This window comes from Gorilla gorilla, chromosome 7 (assembly GCF_029281585.2).
Source record: "Gorilla gorilla gorilla isolate KB3781 chromosome 7, NHGRI_mGorGor1-v2.1_pri, whole genome shotgun sequence".
NCBI lineage: Eukaryota > Metazoa > Chordata > Mammalia > Primates > Hominidae > Gorilla > Gorilla gorilla.
Window position 1 is genome coordinate 54,569,623 of NC_073231.2, and position 14,374 is coordinate 54,583,996.

Sequence of the window (14,374 nt, forward strand, 5' to 3'; positions counted from 1 at the left end):
TGAGATGGCAAGAAAATGAATCCATGAACAACAGACCAGTAGAAATTATTCAATCTTGAAAACATTTGAAAAAGGATGGAAGAAAATTGAACAGAGCTCAGAAATCTGTGAAAAACATTAAGTGTACTACAGATGTGTAATGAGAATCTCAAAAGGAGAAAGGGTCAGAAAAATGACCTTTTGGACAACTTCTCATATTTGATGAAAAACATTAAACTACACATCCAGAAGGTCAGTGAATGTGACTAGGATTAATACAAAGAGACCCATGCCTAGACATAGTCAAACTCCTGAAAGATAAAGAGAGTATCTTGAAAGCAGCAAGAGAAAATCAACTCACTACACAAGAGGGAAGCATCAGCAATGACTAAGGGCTGCTTTCTCATCAGTATTGGTGGAGGCCCAAGGCAGTGGGGTGACATATTCAAAGTGCTGGAAGAAGAAAACTGTCTGTGAAGAAGTCTATATTTAGCAAAACTAACCTTTAAAAATGAAGGTGAAATAAATACATTCCTACAGAAAGACAGAATTTGTAGCTATCAGACCTACCTTATAAGAAATACTAAAAGATTAAGTTCTTTAGGTTGATAGGAAATGACACCAGATGGAAACTCAAATCCACAGGAAGAAATGAAGAGCACTGTAAATGTCAATATGTAGGTTAATATAGAAGACTATAAATATATTTTTTCTCATCTCTTCTTTAAAAAACATTGAATTCTATCTAAAAAACAAATTTAGTATCTAACTTTACCTTCTGCACATTCGTCCTAGTTGTAAGCAAATTGCTTTCACCTCTTTGCCTTTTGATTCATAGAATAGACTGTGATAATGATTCTCAAAATTTTTTGTTTCAGGATTCTTTTCCACTTTTATTATTCTGAGAACTCTAGAGAGCTTTTGTTTATATGGGTTTTATGTACTGATATTTATTGTATTAGAAATTAAGCTCTCCCTCTCCCTCTCCCTCTCCCCACGGTCTCCCTCTCCCCACGGTCTCCCTCTCCCTCTCCCTCTCCCCACGGTCTCTCTCTCCCTCTCCCCACGGTCTCCCTCTCCCTCTCTTTCCACAGTCTCCCTCTGATGCCGAGCCGAAGCTGGACTGTACTGCTGCCATCTCGGCTCACTGCAACCTCCCTGCCTGATTCTCCTGCCGAGTGCCTGTGATTGCAGGCGCGCGCCGCCACGCCTGACTGGTTTTCGTATTTTTTTGGTGGAGACGGGGTTTCGCTGTGTTGGCTGGGCTGGTCTCTAGCTCCTAACCGCGAGTGATCCGCCAGCCTCGGCCTCCCGAGGTGCCGGGATTGCAGACGGAGTCTCGTTCACTCAGTGCTCAGTGTTGCCCAGGCTGGAGTGCAGTGGCGTGATCTCAGCTCGCTACAACCTCCACCTCCCAGCCGCCTGCCTTGGCCTCCCAAAAGGCCGAGATTGCAGCCTCTGCCCGGCCGCCACCCCGTCTGGGAAGTGAGGAGCGTCTCTGCCTGGCCGCCCATCGTCTGGGATGTGAGGAGCCCCTCTGCCTGGCTGCCCAGTCTGGAAAGTGAGGAGCATCTCTGCCCGCCTGCCATCCCATCTAGGAAGTGAGGAGCGCCTCTTCCCGGCCGACATCCCATCTAGGAAGTGAGGAGCGTCTCTGCCCGGCCACCCATCGTCTGAGATGTGGGGAGCGCCTCTGCCCCGCTGCCCCGTCTGGGATGTGAGGGGCGCCTCTGCCTGGCCGCGACCCCGTCTGGGAGGTGAGGAGCGTCTGCCCGGCCACCCCGTCTGAGAAGTGAGGAGACCCTCTGCCCGGCAGCCGCCCCGTCTGAGAAGTGAGGAGCCCCTCTGCCTGGCAGCCGCCCCGTCTGAGAAGTGAGGGGCCCCTCCGCCCGGCAGCCACCCTGTCTGGGAAGTGAGGAGTGTCTCCGCCCGGCAGCTGCCCCGTCCGGGGGGGAGGTGGGGGGGTCAGCCCCCCCGCCCGGCCAGCCGCCCCGTCCAGGAGGGAGGTGGGGGGTCAGCCCCCCGCCCGGCCAGCCGCTCCGTCCGGGAGGTGAGGGGCGCCTCTGCCCGGCCGCCCCTACTGGGAAGTGAGGAGCGCCTCTGCCCGGCCACCACCCCGTCTGGGAGGTGTACCCAACAGCTCATTGAGAACGGGCCATGATGACAATGGCGGTTTTGTGGAATAGAAAAGGGGGAAAGGTGGGGAAAAGATTGAGAAATCGGATGGTTGCTGTGTCTGTGTAGAAATAAGTAGACATGGGAGACTTTTCATTTTGTTCTGTACTAAGAGAAATTCTTGATCCTGTTGATCTGTGACCTTACCCCCAACCCTGTGCTCTCTGAGACATGTGCTGTGTCCACTCAGGGTTAAATGGATTAAGGGCGGTGCAAGATGTGCTTTGTTAAACAGATGCTTGAAGGCAGCATGCTCGTTAAGAGTCATCACCACTCCCTAATCTCAAGTACCCAGGGACACAAACACTGTGGAAGGCCTCAGGGTCCTCTGCCTAGGAAAACCAGAGGCCTTTGTTCACTTGTTTATCTGCTGACCTTCCCTCCACTATTGTCCTATGACCCTGCCAAATCCCCCTCTGTGAGAAACACCCAAGAATGATCAGTAAAAAAAAAAAAAAAAAAAAAATTAAAACTGAGAAAAGAGCTAAATATTATTCATTTACAAGAAATACCAATTACATGTTAACATAAATAACGTGTTAAATGAAAATACATATTTTCCAAAATGAAGTAGGAGAGTGGCATTGCTTTACATTCTCAAATCTCATTAACGTCTACCTTAATAGAAGACAACTGGATTTCACTTTAGGCTTTGCACTGAATTTGTTATAGTGTGTTGCTTTGGCTGAAGTAAGTGAAGAAAATCTGGCCCCACTAAGATGTAGTTGGAGGTATATTTTAAAAGCCTTTTCATATAATGGTGAAAATTCTGTGATAATGACAGTAAAACTCAAGAAGTGATAGTTTTGTAAAAGTTAGTTACAACATAGGATCTGAAACCATATCAACGAATTTTTTGTACTGTTACATTAAAATCCATTATTCTATCAATGGATCTTAGCAATGTATAATTCTATCTCTAAGACCCTTTGAAAAGGTATTGGGTCTCCCTGTAGCACACTTTGAGAATCATCTGACTATTCTTTCATTTTTAACATTTATTGGAATTTTAGTATAAAATGAACACATCTCTCTTTTTTCTTAGGAAAAGTTTTAAAACAGTTAAAGTTGCTTCAGTGAGCAGAGATATTTTTTGTGTCATAATTGGGAGTTAGTTTTGCTTATCTTTTGCCTAGTTCTTAAATCTCAAATTTTGTTTCACAACTTGGTAATCAGAGACCAGATCCTGTCTCTAAAGTGTAAAAAGGTAAACAAAGGTTTTCTGTCTGAAGTAATTAGATTTGAAAAAAACTGCTAGGGTAATTGAGCCTTGCATTAGAATGTTATTTAAATGGTTTAATTAGTATTTGAGATTTCTAAATTTAATGGCTCTTATAAGTTAGGGCTTAGTTTAAACTCTCGAAAGCTGGGATCATAGATTATCTATCATTACTATGTATTTAATTTAAAACCTAGTTATATCAACATCACCATTACTGTAAATACATTATTATAAATATTGTCAACATTATTGTAAATGTGTATTATTCTTTGTGGCAAAATTAATTTTTTTTTTTTGAGATGGAGTCTCACTCTGTCACGCAGGCTGAAGTACAGTGGCGCAATCTCAGCTCACTGCAACCTCTGCCTCCTGGTTTCAAGCAATTCTCCTGCCTCAGCCTCCCGAGTAGCTGGGATTACAGGTGCCCACCACCATGCCCAGCTAATTTTTGTATTTTAGTAGAAACGGGGTTTCACCATGTTGGCCAGGCTGGTCTTGAACTCCTGACCTCAGGTGATCCATCCTCCTCAGCCTCCCAAAAGTGCTGGGATTATAGGCATGAGCCACCACACCTGGCCAAAATTAAATAATTTAGAAGGATATAAAATACACTTAAAGGTAACTTCTTCTTAGCAATTCCCCAGAGTTAAGCAATGTTTATAGTTTCCTGAATGCTTTTTCTGAAAATTTGTTCACATATAAAGATAGACATCTTCGTATGTATTATATATGTACGTATTATATATATATACACATATGAAAGTCCTTTTTAAGCAAATGGAATCATACTACATATTGTTCTATAAATGTATCTTGCACATCTTTATATCAGTATAATAGGTCATTTTCATTTAATCATCTGCTTAGCATCTGTGTTACTGCATTGGTTATGTAAGCCAAGGTCTTCAGAAAAAAAAATTCAGTAATGAAAACACCACTTTTAAAATTAGTTTGCACTCAAATGTTGCTCCTGACCATTTATTAACAATTTTAATAAAAGAGAATAAAATCATTTGCAAACTGAAATTGCTCAACTTGCAAAATATGCAGGTGTTTATGAAGTTCATGGGTGTGATATTAAAGAACTCAAAGCTATTGACAGTTGAAGAAGAGAAAATTATCAAGGTTGATGATATAATAGATGCTGTAAGGGAGCCTGATTTGACTACCAGATGATTAAAGAGAGGACCTTAGGAAAATGGATGGAACCCTTCAGAATTTTTGCAAGAATATCTTCTTTGTAATTGTCCCATAAGAGAAAAACATGAAGGATATCCAATAGTGCTATTATACAGTTTTGTCAAAAAGATTACATTAAAAAATAAAGTCAATGCTTGATTCATTCTTTTAGTCTAAGAATTTTGCAGTTGAAATTATAACTTAAATTTTGTCAAATATAAAATAATTTAAACTTGTTTTTATATTTTTGTCTTATTTTTCAAGTCAAAATTTGAAAATCAGCTATCATTTTCAATATTTACAATTACATTTTGGTTCCTGGTCTAAGAAGATTCACTAAATGGTCTTTTCCCAGTTCGTACCAATCATCTTTGAAAAACTAGGATTTCATAACTTTCTATGAATGGACTGTAATTTAATCAGGTCCCTACTAATCAAGATGCTTAGGCTGTTAACAGTTTTTTGGTTGTTGGGTTTCTTGTATTTTTTTTTTAATAGTACTTTCAAACAGTGCTGCAGTAAATATTCTGTGTGTATATATTTACATTCCTATGCTAATATATCTGTGACATTCATTTCTAGAAGTGGTAGAACTTGGGTCAGAAGCTATGTGCATTTACAACTTTGATATCTCTGAAAGGGTTATGCTAACTTACATTCTCACTACAAAACTGTATGTTTTGTATTTTTATTTGTATTTTTCACAGTGCGTACTCCGTCCAAATCTTTTCCTTTTCTTGAATTAGCACAGTGAGTTCAAATGGTGAGGGATATGGTGTTATCCAAATCTGTTTAGTTCCTGAGCAAGTGTAGGGACAGTCCAGATAATGAGGGTTCATTTGAAAATTTATTCTAATGTGTTTGGTTCCTGAGTTGGCTAGTGAGCCTTTGAACAGTGCGGGTATCTGTTGTTTCTTTCTCGTTATCTCCATACCCTTACTGGCAGTGAGGTGTTATCAGTCTTTCTAATCCTTGCCAGTGTGATAGGTTAAAATAAAAAGGTATCTCATTAGGTTTGTTTTGCTTCTATTAAAAGTGGTGCTATGCATGTTTTTATGTTAATAGCATTTGTATTTTTCAAAAATATGTATCTGGTCATTATCTTGTTGCATTGTAAGAGTAATATAAGAAAAATAAGGTTTTATTACAATATTACCAATATTTTATCTAATGCCTTGTCTTTTGACTTTTTATGGTAGTTTTTTTGTGTGTGGTGGTTTTATTTAATTAAATGTGTCATTTTTTTCCCTCTTTTAAGGCTTCTGGTGCTATATCATGCTTAGAATATTCTCCTTACTACTTCAAGATAATACTTCCATTGTTGTGTTCTTATACAGTTCTTTTACATTATTCTTTATGGTTCTGCTTCCACAGTTTGTTTTTCATGTTTTGATCTTTGCTCCATCTGGAATTTATTGTGGTATAAGGAATAAGGCAGGAATTTAGCCTTTCCTCCTCTATTTACTAGCCAGTTTCTCCGAAATCATTTATTAAATACTGCATCTTTTCTCCATTTATTTGAAACACCACCTCTATCACATATGAAATTCTTGTGCATGTATTTTGTTCTATTCCTGGACTTTTTTTTTTTCTGTTTTTGAAACGGTCTCGCGCTGTCACCCAGGCTGGAGTGCAGTGGTGCATTCTTGGCTCACTGCAGCCTCCACCTCCTGAGTTCAAATGATCCTCCCACCTCAGACTCCTGAGTAGCCGGGACCACAGACACACGCCACTCACCTGGCTAATTTTTTGTATTTTTTGTAGAGATGGGGTTTTGCCATGTTGCCCAGGCTGGTCTCCAACTCCTGGGCTCAAGTGATCCACTTGCCTTGGCCTCCCAAAGTGCTGGGATTACAGGTGTGAGCCACCGCGCCTGGCCTGGACTTTCTATTCTTTTCCATTGATCTGTCTATTCATGTTCCAGTATCAAACCATTTAAACTAATAGTTTAATAATTAGTTTTTGTATTTGATAGGATTATTTTTCTCTTTTCCCCCTCCCTGACTTTGCGTGTATGTTTATTATTCTAGAAGAATCTATCATTTGTCAAAAACTCCCTTCTTCCCTCTAACTACACACCAAGTATTTTTACTGGAATTGTTTGAATTTGTAGTTTAGGGTTAATTGGCATTATTAGACCATGTGAGAGTTAAAAGGATTAATCCAAATAAAGTGCTTAGAGCAGTGCCTGGTGTAAACAGTCAAAGGAGAATAGCTGCTGTGCTGGATATTCCTTTTATCCTTCAAATATATTCTCTACTCTTCATGTTGCTCTGTGCTGAAAGAGGCTAACCTCTGTGGAATCATCCAGCCTCTCATGCCGTCTGGCTTCTCGTTGGGTTGGCCAATGGGAGGCCTAGCAGGAGATGGGCGGGTGGGAGGAGAGAGAGTTTAGGGTACATTTCCCAGCTTTTCCCCCAGGAGGGCTGTGTTTGTTTACCTAAGGCCACATTGCTTGTCTTCTCTCCCACAGTGAGAGTCTTCACTAGGGTTCAGTAGTAACATCTTCCCACTATTGCTAGCCCCTGGGTGCTGCACCCTGGCCAGACCTCAGTAAATAGTCCCTTCATGAAGTTCTCTTTAGTTACCTCCTTGAGTTTGTCATCAGTTTTCTGCTGGGAACCTGACTGGTAAAGTTGCTCTCATCTTCCTCCTTTTTTTCTCCACTTCCTCCTCCTGTTCATTTTAACTGCTAGCACTGAATGTTCCTATTCCACTCTTCTCTATCCTTCAATAGAGATTTAAATTTTCTTCATAGAGGCCTTTATAATTTTTGTTGTTTACACCCAGATTTACTTTTATTTGGTTGCAGATATAAATTTTTTCCCTCATTATGTTTTCTACCTAATTGGTTGTATGTGGGCAAACTATAATAATTTTTGAATTAATTTTGTAAATCAGTTGTATACTGTTTATTTTTTCTAATAGTTTTTCAGTCCCTTTTCTTGTCTGTTTCATAATCACCTGCAAATAACAGTTTTACCTTTTTCTTACTTTATTAGGAAATATTTATTGGGAATGATTGTTTCTTAAAATATGTTTGAATATTAGGAGTATTTATATGGGAGTGATTGTTTATTTTATTCACATGATTTTGGGTCATTTATTGAGATACTTTAAGTTTTTCACCTTTGCTCTAATATAGTAAATTACCTTAGTGGATATTCTAATATTAATTTATCCCTAAAAAATAGGATGATTTTTACTTGGTTAAAATATATTGTTTTTTTAAAACAAAAAAAAAATGTATTATTCTATTGATGACTACTTGCTAATATTTTATTTAGGGCTTTTACAGCAATATTTCTTTTTTTATTATACTTTAAGTTCTAGGGTATAGTGCACAACATGCAGGTTTGTTACATATGTATACATGTGCTGTGTTGGTTTGCTGCACCCATTAACTTGTCATTTACATTAGGTATTTCTTCTAATGCTATCCCTCCCCCATCCCCCCACCCCACGACAGGCCCTGGTGTGTCACGTTCCCCACCCTGTGTCCAAGTGTTCTCATTGTTCAATTCCCACCTATGAGTGAGAACATGCGGTGTTTGGTTTTCTGTCCTTGTGATAGTTTACTCAGAATGATGGTTTCCAGCTTCATCCATGTCGCTACAAAGGACAGGAACTCATCCTTTTTTGTGGCTGCATAGTATTCCATGGTGTATATGTGCCACATTTTCTTAATCTAGTCTATCATCGATGGACATTTGGATTGGTTCCAAGTCTTTGCTATTGTCAATAGTGCCGCAATAAACATGTGTGCATGTGTCTTTATAGTAGCGTGACTTACAATCCTTGGGGTATATACCCAGTAATGATATTGCTGGGTCAAATGATAATTCTAGTTCTAGATCCTTGAGGAATCGCCACACTGTCTTCCACAATGGTTGAACGAATTTACACTCCCACCAACAGTGTAAAAGCATTCCTATTTCTCCACATCCTCTCCAGCACCTGTTGTTTCCTGACTTTTTAATGATGACCATTCTAACTAGTGTGAGATGGTATCTCATTGTGGTTTTGATTAGTATTTCTCTGACCAGTGATGATGAGCATTTTTTCATGTGTCTGTTGGCTGCATAAATGTCTTCTTTTGAAAAGTGTCTGTTCATATCCTTTGCCCACTTTGTGATGGGGTTTGATTTTTTTCTTGTAAATTTGTTTAAGTTCTTTGTAGATTCTGGATATTAGCCTTTTGTCAGATGGGTAGATTGCAAAAATTTTCTCCCATTCTGTAGATTGCCTGTTCACTCTGATGGTAGTTTCTTTTACAGCAATATTTCTTACGGAAATCAATCTATAGCTTTCTTGGCTTTTCTAGTGTCATGTTGTGGTAATGCTAATCTGTTGACATCCTTGGATTTTTTGAGGTAAATTAAAAAGAGTAATACAGTAAAGAAAATATTTTTAAAACTTTTTTTTGATACAAAGATCTTCAAAGCACTGAGCAAATTAACCTGTTACCAGAAAAACTGGCATCATAACTTCCTGATTATAAAGCTGTTTTTCTGTATCAAAATGGAACAAAATACGGTTGTTATAAGACTTTTAATGTTTATGTAATGAAGCAGTGGCATATGATACCATCTTTCATTTGATAGTCTTCATATACTTTATCTCATCCTGTGAAGAGGAATGGGTGTTATTAGCTCCATTTAACAAATGAGAAGATTTAGGTTCAGAGAGATTGCTCCTTGCCAGGGGTCACATGGCTAATAAGGTTTAACTCTATAACCAGAAACCAAATCTTCTAACTCTTGGTCCAGTGCTACTTCACTTTACTATATCGTCTTTAGGAGTAGAGGTTATGCAATTTCATGAATCAGATCACATTTTTTTCAAAGCGATTATGTGTGAAGAATACAGCACTTTTCTTATAATGCATATTGTAAGTTATGACTACATTTTCTTGAGGTAGAAACAAGTTTATAACTTTGTATTATAAATAGCAACAAAGAATCACCCAGTTTAAGAACTAGTGCTACCTTCCTACCTGCAAGGAATTGTATAGGTTCTTCCTAGATAAAATGGAAGGAAAAAAAGTGTCTTCTTGTGCTCACGGACAAAAATTACTATACTTTACGTTTCTTCCTTTTGAAAATATAAATTGCATTTTTCTTTATTACTCTTAATAAGTTAATACATGTTCATCATTAAAAATCAAGGGAAAGAACATGCAAAAATATAAGAATCATCTGTAATGTTACTACCCGGAGATAATAACATTGTGAACATATTGGTGTTTAGCTCGACAGTCCTAGTATCTGTTCATTGAAATAAATTCTTTCTCCTACTGTGTGTAATGTTTTATAATCAGTTTGTTTTTAAAAAAAACTTATAATGTCTGTGATTTTCCATATTCTGAAATATTCTTTTATAGAAATAAATACTGGAGACTTTTTTCTAGTAAGGTCTTATTAGAAACCCAGATATATACAGTATTTTGTTGGTAAAATTCTTATTGTAGTAACTTATTCATTATTATTAACTTTATTATGGGAATAAGAAGGTAGATTTGATGAAAAGAAAACTTTGAAATAGAATTGTATCCAGTGGTATGCTGCTAAATGTGTAGCAACTGGATCTCTGAAAGAAAAATGGTGCTTGCCAATTTCTGCTCATTTTAACTACTAGCACTGAATGTTCCTATTCCAGTCTTCTCTATACTTCAATAGAGATTAAATAGTGTACATCCTGTTACCATGGCTGATTTGAAGCTGTCAGTGCAGTATCACTGAATGGGGGTGGGGAAGACATGTACAGAACTGGCTTTCCTGAAACAGTTTGAGCAGGCTCCAGCATGACACTCGTTGTATCAGCCAGAATTTCTTTAGTGGCAAGTAACAAAAAACTTGTTCCAAATTCTTGTATACAATAAGATTTACCTAGAAGACCCAGGGTTTAGTGGCTCCAGATGTGGTTAATTCAGCAGCTCAGAATCATCATCACTGACCCATGTTCTGTCTCTTTTGCTACTGATGTAATACAACATGTCAGTAGAATAAAAAAAAGCCATGTGCTCATCTCAGTAGATGCAGGAAAAGCATTTAACAGAATCTAACACCATTTTATGATAAAACCATCCAGAAAACTAGGAATAGAAGGGAACTTCCTCAACCTGATAAAGGGCATCTACAAGAAACCCACAGCTAATATTGTGCTTACTGGTAAAGACTGGGTGCTTTCCCTGTAGGACCAGGAACAAGGTAAGCATGTCTGCTTGTGTTACTGGTATTCAGCATTGAACTAAAGGTTCTAGCCAAGTCAGTTAGGCAAGAAAAATAAATAAAAAACATCCAGATTGGAAAGGAAAAAGTAAAACTATCTCTAGTCATAGATGATATGATTATCTACATAGAAGATACTAAGGAATCTACTAAAGAAATTTTAGCACTAATAAATGAGTTTAGCAAAGTTGCAGGATGCAAGATCAACATACAGAAATCACTTGTATTTCTGTACCCTTGAAGTGAATAACCTGAAAATGAAATGGAAACAACTCAATTTTTAATAGCATGAAAAAGCATAAAATACTTAGGAATAAATTTAACAAAGGGAGTGCAAAGTGTATTGTCTGAAAACTACAAAACAATGTTGAAAGAAATTGAAGACCTAAATAAATGGAAGAATGTCCCATGTTCATGGATTGGAAAACTTAATATTGTTAAAATGGCAGTACTCCCCAAATTGATCTACAGATTCAGTATAGTCCCTTTCAGAATCCCAGCTGATTGCTGTAGAAATTGACAAAGTGATTTGAAAAAATATATGGAATTGCAAGGGACCCAAAATAACACAAACAATCTTGAAACAAAGAACAAAGTAGGACTCACACTTCCTGATTTCAGAACTTAGTACAGAGCAATGGTAATCAAGACAGTGGGGTGCTGGCATAAGCTTAGACACATAGATCAATGGAATAGAATTGAGAGTAGAAGAATAAACTAATGTGTCTGTGGTCAGCTGATTTTTGACAAGGGTACCAAGGCCATCCAATGGGGAAAGAATAGTCTTTTCAACAAATTGTGCTAAACAACTGGACAGCCGCATGGAAAAGGAATGAATTTCTGACATGTGCTCCAACTTGGATGAAGGCCAGCGCAGAGCCCAAACTTTGTGAATCAGTAACACGTGTATGGAACATTCACTTACATGCACAGAGGTGCCAAGGGACAGCCTAATTTAAGATTCATATAAACACATTTATCTGGCAACATAAGTTAATATTGTGGTAGGAGTCCCACCAAGTTAAAATTCTAAAGTGTTTGAATATGTGCATTTTTAAAGAAAGAATTTGCATACCGTAAATTCACGCTTTTAAGTGTATGATTCAGTGGCTTTTAGTTTATTCACAAAGTTGTGCAACCTTTACTACTATAATTCCAGCACTTTTTTATCACCTCAAAAATAAACTCTATACTCAATAGCACTCCCCACTCCCTCCTCCCTCAACCTGTGGCAATTAATAATCTACTTTCTGTCTCTATGAATTTACAAAGTGAATATGTACTTTTTTTTTTACTACAAATTTAAAATAGTTAAAAGTGTCCATGAATTAAGTTATTATCATTTGGGAGATAGTTTGAAAATTTATGTTTTGCAGCATTTACTTCAAATGATTGTAAATATTTCGTACTTCTACTTTTACAGTTAGTCAAGCAGTCATTCCTTATTGTTGGATATTTAGAGCGTTTACAGTTTTTCACTATTATAAACAATGCTGTAATGAAAATCTTTGTTGCTAAATCTTCATGCTTATCCATGATTGTTTTCTTAAGATTCCTAGAAGTAGTGTAACTAGTTACAGTGCTAGGTGCAGCTTTAAGTCTTTGATAAACAAGGCCAAATTACCTTCCAGAAGTTTGCACCAATTTTTGCTCAAACAGTGATGTAAGAAAGACTCATATAAGTTTTAAAGTATAATAATACAGTAAGTGACTGTTCTGTGGTGGGCAGGTCTGTGCAAACCTACCCCCAAAGTTTGAGAGAGCTGAGAAGGCGGCTAACATATCCAGTTTCTCAGAAAGAAGCATTTAATAGGGACTTACGAACAGAAGCCATGCGTGTGTCTTAGGCAGCAGCAAGACACGAGGGTGAATCCGCAGCACCATTATCCCTCAAACCAGGGCTTAAACACCATAGGGAAGGGGTGTATGTGATTCAGAAGGGATGTGTAGGACAACTGAAAAATGATAACATGAAGGTTGTTTTGACCTAAGAGCAAGATTGATGGTAAGTCCATGCTGTTACACAGGAAATAGATAAACTGGAAATCTTAGAGGCCTTCCCAGAACAGGTTAATTAGAAGTCAACATGGTAGATTAGCAACCAAGATGGAGTTGCCTTAGCCTCTACAGCACCATATTTTATTTTCTTTATATAGGGTAATCTCTGCTGCTCAATTAAATGTTTACTTGACTACTTTTGAAAATTGTTTTCTGCTCAACACTTTAGAAACTTTTCAGTGAACATGAGTCATAATTTTAAAATCAAATGTACTTGAAGCATTACCTCAAATAAGCAAAGCTACTGTGGTACCAGTTTGTATCCCAGGTTCTAAATAAGGGGCTCTTTAAATATATATTAGTCATCACCCATAAACTGCTTGTACTATATGCAACTGATTCTTAACTGTTCATACAATGAATTAAAACTTTCAGCTTTGGCTGGACACAGTGTTATACCTGTAATCCCAACACTTTGGGAGGCTGAGGCAGGTGGATTGCTTGAGTCCAGGAGTTCCAAATCAGCCTGGGCAATATAGGGAGAGTCCATCTCTACCAAAAAATTTTTCAAAAATTAGCTGGGCATGGTGGTACACAGGTGTGACCTCAGCTACTTGAGAGGATGAGAGACAGGAGGATCACTTGAGCCTAGGAGGTCATGGCTGCAGTGAGCCTTGATCACACTACTGTACTCCAGCTTGGGTGACAGAGCAAGATCCCATCTCAAAATAAAATAAAAGAAAACTTGGCTGGGCACGGTGGCTTATGCCTATAATCCCAGCACTGTGGGAGGCCGAGGCGGGTAGATCACTTGAGGTCAGGAGTTTGAAACCAGCCTGGCCAACATGGTGAAACCCTGTCTCTACTAAAAATAGAAAAAGCTAGCTTGGTGTGGTGGCACATGCTTGTAATCCTGGCTACTTGGGAGGCTGAGGCAGGATAATAGCTTGAATCCAGGAGGCAGAGGTTGCAGTGAGCTGATGTTGCGCCACTGCACTCCAGCTGGGCAACGGAAACACTGTCTTCAAAAAAAAAAAAAAAAAAGCAACAAAATGAAACTTTCAGCTTTCTCAAATTACTTATTTTGGGGTTTTTAAAGCTTCTCCAGTAAATCTTGAAATAAGCAATTCTGGTGTCCAAATATGACTGAATTTCATTTTTCTCTTTATACCTATGTGTTAGAGATGTTAAAGTTGACACGACTTTCTTGGGATGGAGGGAATTCATTCTAAAATGAGGAAATAAATTGGGTAAAATATGACAGTGGTAATGCCCAAGCCATGTTCAGGAAATCATGAGTAACTATTTGGCTTGAATTAGGGTAGGTATAGGGTTAAAAAATGAAATATTAGAATTAAATTTGTGCCATGAGAGAGACTTTAAAAATGATATTCTGTCTTTGTAATACAAAATATCATGCTGTTGGCTAGAGAAGGATGTGTGATAAAGTGCTGGTGTATGCAGTTTGATAAGAGGGTTACATATTGTATGTTCTTTGCTGTGTCCCATTTTAAACCTTGGTCATATTGATTTTTCTTACCATATTAGTTTGAATTATATCAGCATATTAAAAGAGATATGTTGGTATACT

The 14,374-nt window shown here is 38.1% G+C and overlaps 1 protein-coding gene across 2 annotated transcripts in view; it reads left to right on the forward strand.

Moving 5' to 3' along the window:
• PDE7A (phosphodiesterase 7A) overlaps positions 1-14,374 on the forward strand; it is a 125,585-nt gene that overhangs the window by 24,919 nt on the left and 86,292 nt on the right. The gene's annotated exons all lie outside the window — the stretch shown is intronic.